At 41.3% G+C, this 14329-nt stretch overlaps 1 long non-coding RNA gene across 5 annotated transcripts in view; it reads right to left on the reverse strand.

Annotated features, from left to right (window-relative positions):
* LOC308586442 overlaps positions 1 to 14329 on the reverse strand; it is a 114962-nt gene that overhangs the window by 87351 nt on the left and 13282 nt on the right. For 4 of the 5 annotated variants that reach the window (XR_014007860.1, XR_014007861.1, XR_014007862.1 and 1 more), the window contains exon 3: positions 1913 to 2036. This is a non-coding gene — a long non-coding RNA (uncharacterized lncRNA). Of the gene's footprint in view, positions 1 to 1912; positions 2037 to 5891; positions 5989 to 14329 lie in introns of all 5 variants that reach the window. The other variant, XR_014007864.1, reaches the window with a different exon arrangement.

Genomic DNA, 14329 nt, shown 5'->3' on the forward strand with positions numbered 1-14329 from the left:
TTCTACACACACACACACACACACACACACAGAGAGAGAGAGAGAGAGAGAGAGAGAGAGATTCATTCTCTGACATCAATACTTCATGTGGCCATGCATCCTGGGCCAGTTCTCTAATATAGCACCAGCTTGTAGACCATCTTTTCCCCTGCCCCCAAAGACACCACAGCTGGTGACACTTCTCAGCTGAACACGCACACACAGGAGAAGTTTGGGACAGCTGTTGCATCCTTTAGATTGCACCAGAATCCATCATCCAACATGTCATCATCCAATGTGGTGTCTTTACTCTGTTCCACTTTGAATAGCTGCCAACTTTTCCAAGAATTGGCTCCCTATAGTTATAGGCCTGTGTATGGTGAAAGGCAAGATCTAAAAAGCAATGGTGAGAAAGAAAACTTGGCAAATTAAGAGTGGAGATTAAATGTTAAGATCAAGATAAGCTTTACACCATAGGTGCTAAATCAGTGTTCTCCACCCCATATCAATAGCTGCAGTTTTAAGATAATAAACTGAAGGGAAAGAAGCCACAGGTATTAATAAATGCTAATAAGGTGAAGCAGAAAGAGATTCATGTTGTTTGTAATCACATCATACGGTGGAGATGGCTTTCAAAGGTCATATACAGGCCACAGAAAAACAAGTCCCTCCATTCTATTATTTCTAATTACCCAAATTGGGAAGTGATGGCAATAGTTTCCATTAGGATTTGATATGCATGCAACCAATTATATAAGCCCTATGAGTGTATCAGCATAAACAGATTTCTTAGAGTCACATCATAAAATTGTAACACTTGTAGAAAAACACAACATTCACTGAGCTAGCAAAGCATCCCACTGAACTTAAACAGAGATGGAGTCTTGGGGCTTACATAATGCCCTGCATGTGTGTCCTGGTTACCTGGTTATTCAAACTGGTGGAATTACTAGGAATGGATTTGCTTTGTACAGTTAACACAAAAGCTGTAAATCAGTAGCACTGGAGGAAATGCATAACGGTGAAGCACCCACCCACCAGTCCTCCACAGAGCTTTCTGTGCCATCCAGGTGACAATGCACTATGAGCAGAGAGCAGGTGCACAGCAGAAGAGTTTTCATTGGGCAAGTATATTGGAATCATTGGTGCAAAACAAAACAAAACTCACATGGGCCAGTGATGAAATGAGTTCTTAGCATCTTTCCCAAGTATCTGTTTTATAGATTCACTGGGGAAGTCACACCAGTGAATCTATAAACAAGCTCTCAAAGGAGGGTTATATTTGTAGTGTAGACCCCTGGGTATAGGGCAGTTAATTAATTAATTAATTAATGTAGATGTTCCGTTATGTTACCAATACATGCTGATGAGCATGCTGCTGCAAGGGAGCAGGTGGCACTGTGGTCTAAACCCAACTTTTTGGGTTTACCTAAATTATCATCCCTACTGCCATTCTGGTTGATTGTTTCTGAATTTTTTATTGGAAGAGATAGCAGAGATGCTTCTCATCTTAGCAGGGATGACTTTGACTAGGTGACCTGTTTGTCTTCTCAGTCTGCTGCACAGATGATGGACAACTTCAAGGCCCCTGCTCTCCCCCCAGGTCTTCAACTATTATATCAACTGAATGGAAAAGAAGAGAAGGCTAGCAAGTATAACTGTTTTATAGGGACTTTCCTATTTACCCTGAACATATCCTTGGAAATCAACATCACCTTCATGTTTTCCTTGGTGTTTCTCCCTCCTGCCATCTTCCTCCAGATCAGGATGGCAGGAGGTCTGCAGAGTTTACAGGGAAACAAAGAACCACATGGGATATGTTTATTTTCTGAACCTTCAAATAGGCCTCAGACAGTTACAGAGAGACCTTTCCTAAGAATCCTTAGGGACAATATTATTCTGAAAGCAACATCTATATGCTGAAGGGGCTTACCTTTTGTGCCCTCTCAAAGAGGGGTGCGGAGGGGGAGGTTGTGGGCGATGGGGAGGTCTCTGGGAGAGGAGAAATCTTAGTTTTTCTCCCCAGATGGGAAAAGACTTTTCTCAGTCTGGAAAGCCTAGAAAAGAAAGAGAAATGGGGCTCACAGTTAGTATTCCTTAACTCCTCTATGCTCAATATGAATTCTCTATCATCGCAGAATTCATATGCTGAGAGAAATCCTACTTACATGTCTATCTCCTTTCTTTCATACAGACGAAATGATCCCACTTTAGGAGATCACTAGGCCTTTTAGCACTCTGGTAACCAATGAGCCAGCAGAAGGAGGTGTCACATTGAACCCGACAACCCAGCAACCCTGGGCCCTGAGAAAATGAGAAGCCACAAGCACTGCTCCTCTTAAGTGATGCTACTAAGTCTTCTCATACGGGTTTTCTTCCATGTTCCACTTTTTATAAATATGCGAAATTTTTCCTATTCCTTTGGATTCCAGCTGCAGTTGTTCTTTCATCTACTGAGCACTAGCTATGCCCTATACCTGTCTAATACCCTCCAACATTTCTCCCATGAAAATAGGAATTTCCTATTCCATTATGATGATGATGATGATTTTGGGCGGTTTCCAACTTAAACAAAAACATCATTAAACATTACCCCCAAAAAACCCCTTCCCAATGAAAAGGGGAATGTCCTAAGGAAAAGCAGGTCATTCCGGGGTCAAATCAGAAACTGGGATGGCTTCTGTAAATCTGGCACTGTCCCTTGAAACTTGGGACACTTGGTAGGTGTGCTGAGGTGGCCAGATGGGAGACCACCAGGGAACCCATGATATGGTGCTTAGAATTATACAGACAAAAAGAACTATGCAAATAAATAAACACACACGCATACAGAAAGAAAGAAAGAAAGAAAGAAAGAAAGAAAGAAAGAAAGAAAGAAAGAAAGAAAGTTGGTGGTTCAAATCTGTGTGATGGGATGAGCTTCTGTTGCTCTGTCCCAGCTTCTGCCAACCTAGCAGTTTGAAAGCAGGTGGAAAGGTAAACAGCATATCCGTGCGCTCTGGCACTTGTCATGGTGTTCCGTGCACCAGAAGCAGTTTAATCATGCTGGTCACATGACCCAGAAAGCTGCCTGAGGACAAACATTGGCTCCTTTAGCCTTAAGTGAGATGAGCGCCTAACCCCAAGGTCAGTCCAGGGGTCCTTTACCTTCTTAACTTACATGCTGATGAATAACAGCAAAAAGAAAAACAGAAAAGGAAGGCAGGCTTCAGACATCATGAAGGCTGATATTAAGTACTTGAGGGCAACAGCCACTGATTCAATTGGATTAGAAGTCTGCCTGCAATCAGCAATGCCAGGCTTTGTGCTTAAATCCCTTACTGTAATTGCTTCATGCTCTTTCCCAGTCATTTTTCAAATGAACATACATACAGAATCTGACGGACACAAAAAGACAGCGTCATCTTATCCACTTTTGTGCAGGTGCAAGAACAGGCCCCAGTTTCCATGTATCATATTTATATTCAAGGTTTATGGCTGCAGGAGAATCTTAAAGCTGAAGAGAAATATGTTATCTCTGTTCCAAGTGGCAGAGAAACAATTAAAGTATTTAAAAATGCTATACAGTCTGTCAACTGTGCTCCGTTTTGTAGAAAGCCATAAGAATTAAACTAGGACCAGTTTAATAAAGATAAGAAATTAATTGAACTTTTTAGAAGATGGTGGGGGGATTTCCCCCACTAGATGGAAGAATCCTTTTTATCATGGACAATAACAGGGTATAGCTGAGAAGGAATTACCGTACCGTAAGAAGAAAGAACTTTACATCTCTGTAAAGGAAAGTATACTTCTTTCAGGACCAAGTAGTTAAAAAATTGGCTTGGACTCTTTCAATATAATCCTATACATGTCCACTCAAAATTAGCCCCACCCCTGAGTTCTACAGGCTAACTCCCAGGTAGGTGTGCACAGGATGCCTTAACCTGAGAGACTCAAGAAGTAATTTATAGAGGGGTAGAGGGGCTTGGCTGCAGATAAGGGGTTGGAAACTTTTTCTGACCCAGTTGGCTAGTACCTTATCTCCTCACCCCTGATAGGGGTGATCTCCTCACCCCTGATAGTTAGACAGATGGATGAACTGCCCACCTGTCAATCACCTGACATCATTGTGACATCAGATGATATTGTGCTTTGAAATCCCAACTAATGGGACCTCAAAGTGCAGCACAGGGCAGTTTGCAATTGCGCTTTCAAGCAGCTTATGCTGCTAAAGACCACCTCTGGAGTGTTTCAAAGCAGAACAATTCTTTCATTAGAGTAGTTTACAAGAATTAAACATTTTGTACTTTTCTATATTCCTCAAGAAATGCTTTGTGATGGAACAAGTAATGTGTTTGACAAAACAGGTGGCTGTATGAATAAGTGAGCTGGAAGGGCTAAGGGCTGGGGACGCAGCTCCAGATCTGATCTCCATAGCCCAAAAAATATCTCAATGAACCTGTGGTAAGATACTTTGACACAACTCACCAGCTCCCGGTTTGAGCCACTCCTCCACCATCCTTCTCTTCCAAGAGATAGGTGACTCATCATTTGTATATCTGGGTGTTCATAACACCGGTTCAAAATTACCAATACACAGTGAAAAATACAACCTAGATCAGCTCCATGGCATTACACAATGGCCACAAGATTCTGCCATCAAGCATTTAATACAAAATGAATGAACTTTACAAGCAGATCTAAATAGATTTTAGGGAGGCAAGATCAAAGTCCTACCAAGATGTTATCAGAGGATTTCTGGAACATTACAAAAAAAAAGTCCTAATAACAAGGTACTTGAGATAAACCCCGAAAGAGGGTTTTTTTTAATAAAAAAAACACCAGATGATCTTCATGCTTCCAATTCTAACTCAGGAAGGTTTCCTCGTTTCGATGATCATTGTGATAAACAGGCAAATAGCTTTTCTTTTCCATCAGAGGATAAAATGATGGAATAGCCACGGAGCACTGATAATTTATTTCCTATTTCAGAGAGAAGCTGTACTTCTCAAGGGGATATGCACACCATTTTTCAAGCTTTGAGTCAATCTTCTAAAGAAGTTGTCTGTAGATCATGATCAGATTTGTCTAGGGAGTGTATCTATCATGGCGCAATGAAAATCATTCATTTTTCAGACCTGTCAGGCAGGGTAGACACCTGTCCTTTACAGAAATGGGAAAAGTGATAGAATCCATATAGCATATGGAAGGGATGAGACTCCATTACCAACAACCTGTAAGTGTGAAAAGGGTTGGATCACAAAGGCAGAGAGGTCCAGAAAAAGAATTAGCTATGTGTGTGTCTCTGTATTTAACCTGTGCTAAAACTAGTTCTCAATCTAGTGTGCCAAAGGAAATGCAAATGGCAATAGAAACATATGGCATTTCTGCACCTTTGCTTGACTTGTACATTCCCTTGGGACAACATGATGGGATGTTCTGTGCAATGGAATATTCAATCTATATCCCATTGAAATCAAAGGCGAAACTTCCAGTGACTGAATGGATTAGGCTCACAGCCAAAGCCTTTTATCACAGATGTGTAAAGGAACTTGAAAAGGAATTCATCTAAAACGTATCTCTGTATGTGCTGCAATAAATAGGCAGCAGCTTGGCTAGCATGCATACTGAGTTCATATAACTGTAAATCCTTAATTAGTTAACTAAAACCAGTGGCAGGTTTTCAACCATAGCATAATTAGGCAAAATGTAATGCAAATTGTGAAGGAGCTGTACAAAATAATGAATAAATGTAGGCAAGGGGTGTGTGTGTGTGTGTGTGTGTGTGTGAGAGAGAGAGAGAGAGAGAGAGAGAGAGAGAGAGAGTGTAAAACACCACCAGATGAACAGTAGCTATAGCCAAGGCTCTCCCCCACCCCACCCCACCCCACCCCACCCCACCCCGTTGACAAAACTGCTTTGGTGTTACATGCTTCAGCTCTGGTTGGATACAACCAATGTTTTGTCTTTTCTGGGTCATGGTCATAAGCCTCTAGTCTGGAACGAGGCTCTCACCTTAGAAAAGTTGTACTAAAAGAAAAAAAGAATGACCAGTGTCAGAACTATTATTATCAAATGAAGCTGATTTAAAAGGTGGACTTCGAGACCTACCCAAAATACAGTCCATTTATACTATTTAAAATACACCACTTTCACTTTTATGTTTATTTATTCCAATGATTGTCAGAACTGCAGTATACCAAAGTCAGGCCACTGGTCCATCAGACTCAATACAGTGGTACCTCGGGTTACATACGCTTCAGGTTACAGACTCCGCTAACCCAGAAATAGTACCTCGGGTTAAGAACTTTGCTTCAAGATGAGAACAGAAATTGTGCTCTGGCGGCACAGCAATCAAATAAACCTGTCCATATACATGTTTTAAGCATTTGTCTCAGAAAAAGACAGACAGTTATGTGTTTGAATACTTTCACTCGTACAGCTGGTTAATAAATCTAATTGTCTGTACAAGTGACAACTCCAACACATGGGTGTGCTCGTCAGAATCTTGCCCTTGCCTGTACTGCTGTTGGGTAGTGTATCTAACAAGAGACAGACTGCCCAGAACACAGTCTGGATCTGAACAACAACCACTTCTGCATTATAAACTCACCCTGGCTGATGTCTGCAGGATGGAGAAAGTGCAAATTAGTTTGACCTAAGATCTCATAATATTCATTTTTAATCACTGCTCTCAGAAGGCTGGCACATCAGTCATGACAAGTGTTCTTCCTGGACACATGTCTTCACAGAAATTGTAGGCACAACTACCACCCCCTTCACATTCCCATCAGGCATTGAAGCAACTTCTGACAACTTAGGAACTCTCAGCCTTAGCAACTGAAACAGATGAGTTTAATAAAAGAGCCATGTTGCTTTCCAAAGGGAAGTGTAACTTTGTACATCAACATCTTGGCACAAAAGAATTGTCTCTGATTGATGGGGATGTTAAGCCCAAACTTACCTTAGGGGAGAAAGAAGGGGGAGTGGGAGTAGAAGAGAAGCATTTGCTTTGAGCAGCTGGACCTGGTAAACAATATAAATTAGGACCTCTCTGGCTTTTGAGTTTGTAAATGGCGCCCAGTTACTTCCATCTGGCCCAATAATAGCACACGTGATAATGTCAGCTTAGAGATGCATTCAGGAGATGTCACATGTTAATTTCCCGACACATTTTGGGGGAGTGTGAGAAAAATACATTCCTTTTACTTTGCTCAGCTTTCCAAAGCCATCGGTAGGGCCATGTGAACTCTACAGCTCTGTGCATAAATGAAGAAAATCATGTCAATTACAGTGGTACCTCGGGTTACATACGCTTCAGGTTACATACGCTTCAGGTTACAGACTCCGCTAACCCAGAAATATTACCTCGGGTTAAGAACTTTGCTTCAGGATGAGAACAGAAATTGTGTGGTGGCAGCGCAGCGGCAGCAGGAGGTCCCATTAGCTAAAGTGGTGCTTCAGGTTAAGAACAGTTTCAGGTTAAGAAAAGACCTCCAGAATGAATTAAGTTCTTAACCCAAGGTACCACTGTAGTTATATTGCTCTGATTACATAATTTAGCTTATTTCTTTGTGGTCTTGGTCAAGTGTTTTGGAAGAATGAAGTTGATGATGAATGGTGTAGAAATCTAAGGCACAGGTGGGGAGCAACAGAAATTCCATTATTAATTATGTCAACTTCATAACAAGTCCACAAGTTCCACTGATTCCTCTGGGAACATTTCTAATCTGGGATTTTAATGATTTTTCACACCCCCTTTTTCAATGACTGGGGCAACCCAGTCAGATGGATGGGGTTTATGTATTATTATTATTATTATTATTATTATTATTATTATTATTTCTTCCTGAAATGGCTGTAGCCAACCAGCAAAAGAGAGACAAGGGAAAAAAGAAAGTGGGTAAATTCCAGCTGTTTGACTATCTGAATCTGCTGAGTGCATAGTGAGGTTTGGACATAATTCTTTACATTTGGATAAGTGAGTTTTCATTTAATGAGCGGGCAGAAAGCAGGACCTGTATGTTAAACATTGTTTTGACATTCCGTTATATTGAAATGTGTGCAAGGTACGCAGGTTAATAAACTAGTTATATAACTTGTGTAAATTACGTAAATTATGTTAAAGAGCAGACAGCAAGAGGAATAATGCAGTATTTGTGAGAAACCAAACTGTCGTAGAACAAAAATAGCACTGATTGCAGGTTGTAACAGTGATAGCTGCCTTCTTATATCACTAGTATAGAGCAGGCTTCTTTCTACAGATATGCCCTCCAATGCATAAACCTATGTGCAGAACCACAGACCCAGGAGCCAAGTGTGGTCCTCTGGGTCTCTCTACCTGACCCATAGGGCTCTCCTCTGCCCATGCCCATGCCTGTCCCCAAGCTCCAACCCTCAACTGTTGAATGGTTTCTTTAAATGTAAAGGTTTGTCATTGTTCCACCCGATGTGTATGTCTTTAAGGGGCCAGAGCAAGGGCCAGAGCAAGATAACGAGACCCAGCTTTGCAGCTGTGAAACATAGCAGGTGCTGCTGAGTTGTATTGATTAAGTTGTGTCAGCAATTGGGTGTAGTATATAAGGAGCAGCACCTAGCTCTCCCATTACCCTGGGGGTTGGGTTGGTGGTTGGGTCATGGTTGTTGATGTATTTAGTGTATATGGAGTTTTTGTTTTTCTTATTAAAACCTTCTTTAAGTACTTTTTGAGTCCCTTTTTAATGCATGGTCTCCCCAGCAAGCTCTCTGCAGCGCTACCATACTGCAAATAGCCAACATCAACATCTTGCTCTGTGCACTCGAGTGCTTCTGTCTGGAATGTGTCCTTGAACTGTGATAAGGTTTCCTACTTGTGTAGATGGTGGATGGTGGAGTGTAGATGCCTTTGACATTTAATAATAACAATAATAATAATAATAATAATAATAATAATAATAATAATAATAATAATAATGTTTACATCCTGCCCTCCCCGGCCAAAGCCTGACTGAAATGTGGCCTACTGTTCAAGGGTAAGAGACAAATGCATTGCTTCACTTACTTTTTGCCTCTGGTCTTACCCACTTTCCCCTCTGATCCTGCCCATCACTGACACACAGTTCCCAGGAGATTACCAGTAAGTGAATTCAGCCCTGTGGCTGGGAAAGGTACTCTGTCATATGCATAGATGGTAGGGGATGGGGCCAGCATGGCAGCAAGAGCTGGGTTGGGGTCACTGGGTGCACCTCTCTGCCCTGCCGCTCATACAGTTCAGGGGAGGAATACTCAAGCAGGGCTATACTCTTCTCACCATTTGATTCAACATTCTGGTTCTGTCTGAGAACAAAAATACTGAGGTATAGGAGTTTGTAAAATGCTTGGACAAGATAAATAGCTGCTGTGGATAGGGAGCTTTCTGTCACATATGGCTGGTAACGTTAATGCCTCTGGTGTTTTCTCATTGACTTTGACTTACAAAAAATTTAAAAGCTCTCTGCTGCTTTTATTAGTGGGCTGTGGTGGGTCTCCCTTCGTGACTGAGGAGGAAGTTGTGTGGCTGTGTGAACACTAGTTAAGTACACATGGGTGGCTAGGATGTGAATGATTTCGCTGTGGTTGTGCACCAAGCAGCTTCTCTGCTGTAAGCATTAGTGATGCAATTTCATAACGATCCATTCAGACAGTGTGCAAAAGCCTGAAAGAAACAGCTTGAGACAGATATTTCCCTCTGGGAAATGCCATCCGAGAATATGTTAATCTGACAAATACACAAAAGACTGTCCTCTGTTGCGAAGCATGAAGAATCCCTCTGTATTTTGGTATTTGATCCGTCTCCCTCTTGAAAACTGTGGGGGGGGGGCGATGATTGTTACCCACTAATCATAACAGATCGTAGGGAAGTTGAGAGACATCAGGGCCGCCTCATGCTGCAAATTTGATGTTGTCTGCACCATCTTTGACAATGCACTTGAAATTAATCAGAGGAGAAATGTCTCATTGGATTACATTTAACCATGAACACTGATCAGTTGCATGCAATTTTAACTCCGCTGTTGCATGTCCAGGACACTTTATTTAAAAAATAGACGATAACATATTACCCAATATGTAGGAGATGATTTGGCATTTTGTGAAGTCAAAGGAAACACAGCTGGATAATTGATGGCAGTATTGTAGAGCTGATATTTCCTATGGCATGTGCATACACATATAGGTATACATATAGATATAAAATATGGATAATGTGAACTGAGGGGCTAATGTGCAGAGCAACTGCCCCCGTGCACATTCATCCTAATGAAGAACGTACACATGCATTGTCCATGAGGAAAATGTGTACATTTCCCAGTCAATAAACAGACTCTCAATAAACAGACTCTCCCACAGGCCATGAAGAATGCACATAACTTGACATTTTGTACGCTCTCCAGACATCATGCATAATTTCCAACAAGTTTGAGGGAATAAGCCTATCTCAGCTGAATTTTACACATTCTCTGGACAATATGCCCACTCTCCAAGTAGCATACCCTTTGTTAATATCACTAGTTCAGAGGTGGGCAACCCATCCCTCTCCTTGCAATAGTGATTAAAATTCCCCTTTCACTCTAGTGGCCGCAGGCTCCTCCCGCTCACTACTCAACTGTTCCCTGCATTTATGCTAGTAGTAGTTTGAACTGAGTGCATAACCAGCCATTATGTACATACTCCATGAGGCATAGTGAATGTGCACAATGGCTGCTTGTTATGCACTCAACTTAAACTACTCCTAGCATAAACACTTTCCCCCTCTGACCTACCATGGAATCTCTGATGTAACCTGCTTGGATATTTTCATCGTACTTCATGCACTCCAGGGAAAGAGCCAAAAGCAGCTCCTTGCTGTACCACCATCACTGCTGTAAGCAATGTATGTGTCTCCATTACATGTCACAGGCACCTAGTAGATTGTTCCTGTGACATTACTGGTAATGAGCAACACATAAACACGTGTATCAGAACAATTTAAAAGGCTCCTTTCTGAGTACATGGTGAATGATGTGAGTGTCAGTGGGCATTCATGTTAAACCTTTTAACGGGGTTAATGTTTCCATTTTGAATCTTCTTGTTTGTTTTGTTAAAAATTAGTGTTTGTTTCCCCTACCCATTATTCTTCACATATGAAATTGACCAAGGATATTGCTACTATATACTTATGCATGCTGTATACTGAGGTTTTATTCACACTGCGGGTGGTGCTGTAGTGTAATCTAGTCTAATGAGCTGAGAGGGCTTCTGTGGAGAGTTTGCTTATCCTGCTCTTAGCCTGCCAACAAATCGTCGGCAGGAGTCTGTGGTGAATGCTTTCATGCACATAGCTGTAAAAAGCTGAGCTCAACTTTCTGCCTTATACAAGAAACACAGTGGAAGAGCATCTGTCTTGCATGTAGAAGGTCCCAGGTTCAACTCCCAGCATCTCCAGTAAGGGCTGAGAGTATCTCTTGTCTTACACCTGGAGAGCTGCTGCTTTTTTTATATATATAAAATATTTATTAAAGTTTCAAAAAGAGGAATTACATAAAAACAAAAAATACAAAGGTAAAAGACAAAAATAAAAATACAAGAAAAATACAGAATAAAAAAGTAAGTACACTTACAGAAAAAAGGAAAAAAATAAAATTAAAAAAATCAATCTTTCCATATCTTACATTCATATCCTTGTTTCCCTGACCTCCTCATACCTCCCTTTTTTGTGTTCCAATTCAATTAATCCTGGAGAGCTGCTGCTAGCCAGTGTGGACAGTAGTGGGCTAGATAAACAAACGGCCTGATTGTACAAAGGCAGCTTCCTGCGGGATATCAAGTAAGCAACTAAGCATTTGCGAATGGGGATAGATGGTGGTTTGCTGACAAAGAAAGAAGCAAATGAAGGGGTCTCAACCCATAGCAGTAGACTTCCTTGCTGTGGACTGGCAGGGGAAAGTCTGTGGTTTGGCACTTATCCACACAGGCCAATGATTGAAAACCACTGGAACAGAGGCGTCTGGATATGTGAAGTTCATATCACTGTGGCTTGGATCTATTGTGGAATTAACATTCCAATCTGGACTGGGTTTGAACAGCTAGGATGGTTAAAATAGGTTTGGCACGTTAGGGGGATAAAGGAAGAAAGGATAGCAACAAAGACAAATTTATTTCAAAAAATGTTTCCAAGCTAATGATAATGTCTGAAATGATCTATCTTTCAAAAAGGCAATACCAGAGTATGAAACTGCCTGCCATAGAATACTTTTAGATCTCTTCTTCCTTTGTTGTGCTAGAGGCAAAGTATTTGTGATTTGGTGAATTTTTGCCATGAAAGATACAAAATGAATTAGTTTCTTTTTGCATTGAAGTGCATGGACACATCCTTTGCTCCTAAGAAGAGCTCATGCCCTCCCCCTCTCTTTAAGCGTACACACACACACACACACACACACACACACACACACAGAGTTCCAAATGCTCCTATCCAATTAAAATCCTCTGCAGGTCTGTAAAGCTATTGACAACTTGTTCCATGTCACTAAACTTGGTTGGCTGCCCTGACTCCAGAAATAAAAATGCAGTGCTTCATAAATGATCCCAGCATTAATAAGAGCCAGGAGGGATGCCTTTTAGAGGTAACCAGGGTTTTTTTTTACTAGGGATGTTTCATGCCATTGTTTTTCTTCTCTGCTAAATTGTCCTTTCTGCATCAGGCTTGAGAAGAGAGATCAATGCATGATGATGAAGAAGAAAAAGAAGAATCAATGTTATTATTTCTGATTTACGCTGCTGTATATTGCAGCAGAAATTGCCCACAGAAGAAATTGTAGATTTCTAAAGTAAAGGTGGTCAGAAATTGGTAGTTTTAATCTTATTTTACTAATTTGTGCATTAGCATTTTTACTCCCTGTGTAGAACCACAATCTTGGTTGAAAGTAATAGATGGTTTTTTAAAAAGTGCTCATTAAAGTCAATGCCAGTCTTTTTGGTTGACCGCTCAGAAAGCACCTGCCATTTGACTAATGGCTTTAGTGCTGAAATGTGAAGGTCATATGCTGTACGAAGTCACTGGGAAATCTTGCTGGGGAGCGAGGGTAGGGAATTCCAAGGTGGGTTTTGAATATTAGATACACTTTCAAACCCCTAGCTAAATGTTGCCTGCTATTGTTTGCAAAGGAACTCAGCTCATAAATAAATGGGGCTGCAACCTGAAGCCTCACCCTTCCAGCATAACTGCTCCATTTAAAAGTTCAGGACAGAACGAAGGGCATCCTTTCCAAACCATTTGCTTTGCTCCTTGCAAGGGGCACTGGATATCTTGGTTATAATTAATTCATTAGCGCATTCACACTGGCCTCCTAACAAATCTGCAGAGAACTAGGAGGAAGTCAGTGGATAAATAAGGAGGCACTTGGGCAAACACTCAAAATTCAGTCATTTATTTTCCCCACTAGCAGCTTTTAGAGAGAGAAGGTTATGAAGGGTTTTCTCTCTGTGTGTGTGTGTATGTGTGTGTTTTAAAGCCTAATCCGTTCAGTCAGCGGTGTCGAGAGTAAAAGCTTCTTCTTCAGCTTGGTGTCGATGCTTGGTTGAGTCTTAAAGCTTCATGGTTTTTTGACACTGCATTGAATCTGAAGCTTTGATGTCTGAGGCTGCTGCCTTCACAGAGTAAATCACATTTTAAAGTTTATCAGTACAGTGAGTACTGTCTTCTCTCCCACATACACATATACAGCCTCACCTTCCCATTGCTTTTTCTTTTTGTGAGAGCACCCAGAGATATTTTCTTGGTATTAAATGTTTCTTCCGCTTACATCTTTTTCAGTGACAGGTTGGCACTTTCCTTCCCAAAAAGTGGGATGATTTTTCTATCCTGGGTTTGAGAGGGCACAAGGGGAGGTGGAAAAAAGGCAGGAGGGGGACAGAGAATGTCTGGATAAACCAGAGTGCTTTTGTTTCCACTTGGGCCTGTCACCCTACTGTTTCCCTCTGTCTATGGCAAGGGACACAGGGCTCCTGTGATTTGCGCATTATATCCTTGTGGGATTCAGCATTTGAATAGACACTGCTGGTGGTCACAGATGGCCACTTTCAGATCTTCACAGGGAAATGTAATGATCACCTGAATACCTCCTTGTCATGGCTTCCATGGAGTAGCTATCCTGTGTGGTCATGTTTCCTAAATGCCTTGTGTTTGTAGAGTCTCTCAGTGTGAATACTCCTGTGTTACGCATATCCAATCCTCTAACAGAAAAAGTTCTTATGTACATGACAGCACCATTGCAATTCCAAACTCCTCATTATTTAGCATTACTGTCTTTCCTCTCTTCCATCCCTGATCACCAGCTCCTACTCCCTATTTACTCCCTTTTACCAGTCCCCATGG

This window comes from Podarcis bocagei (genome assembly GCF_964188305.1).
Source record: "Podarcis bocagei genome assembly, chromosome: 4".
NCBI classification, from domain to species: domain Eukaryota; kingdom Metazoa; phylum Chordata; class Lepidosauria; order Squamata; family Lacertidae; genus Podarcis; species Podarcis bocagei.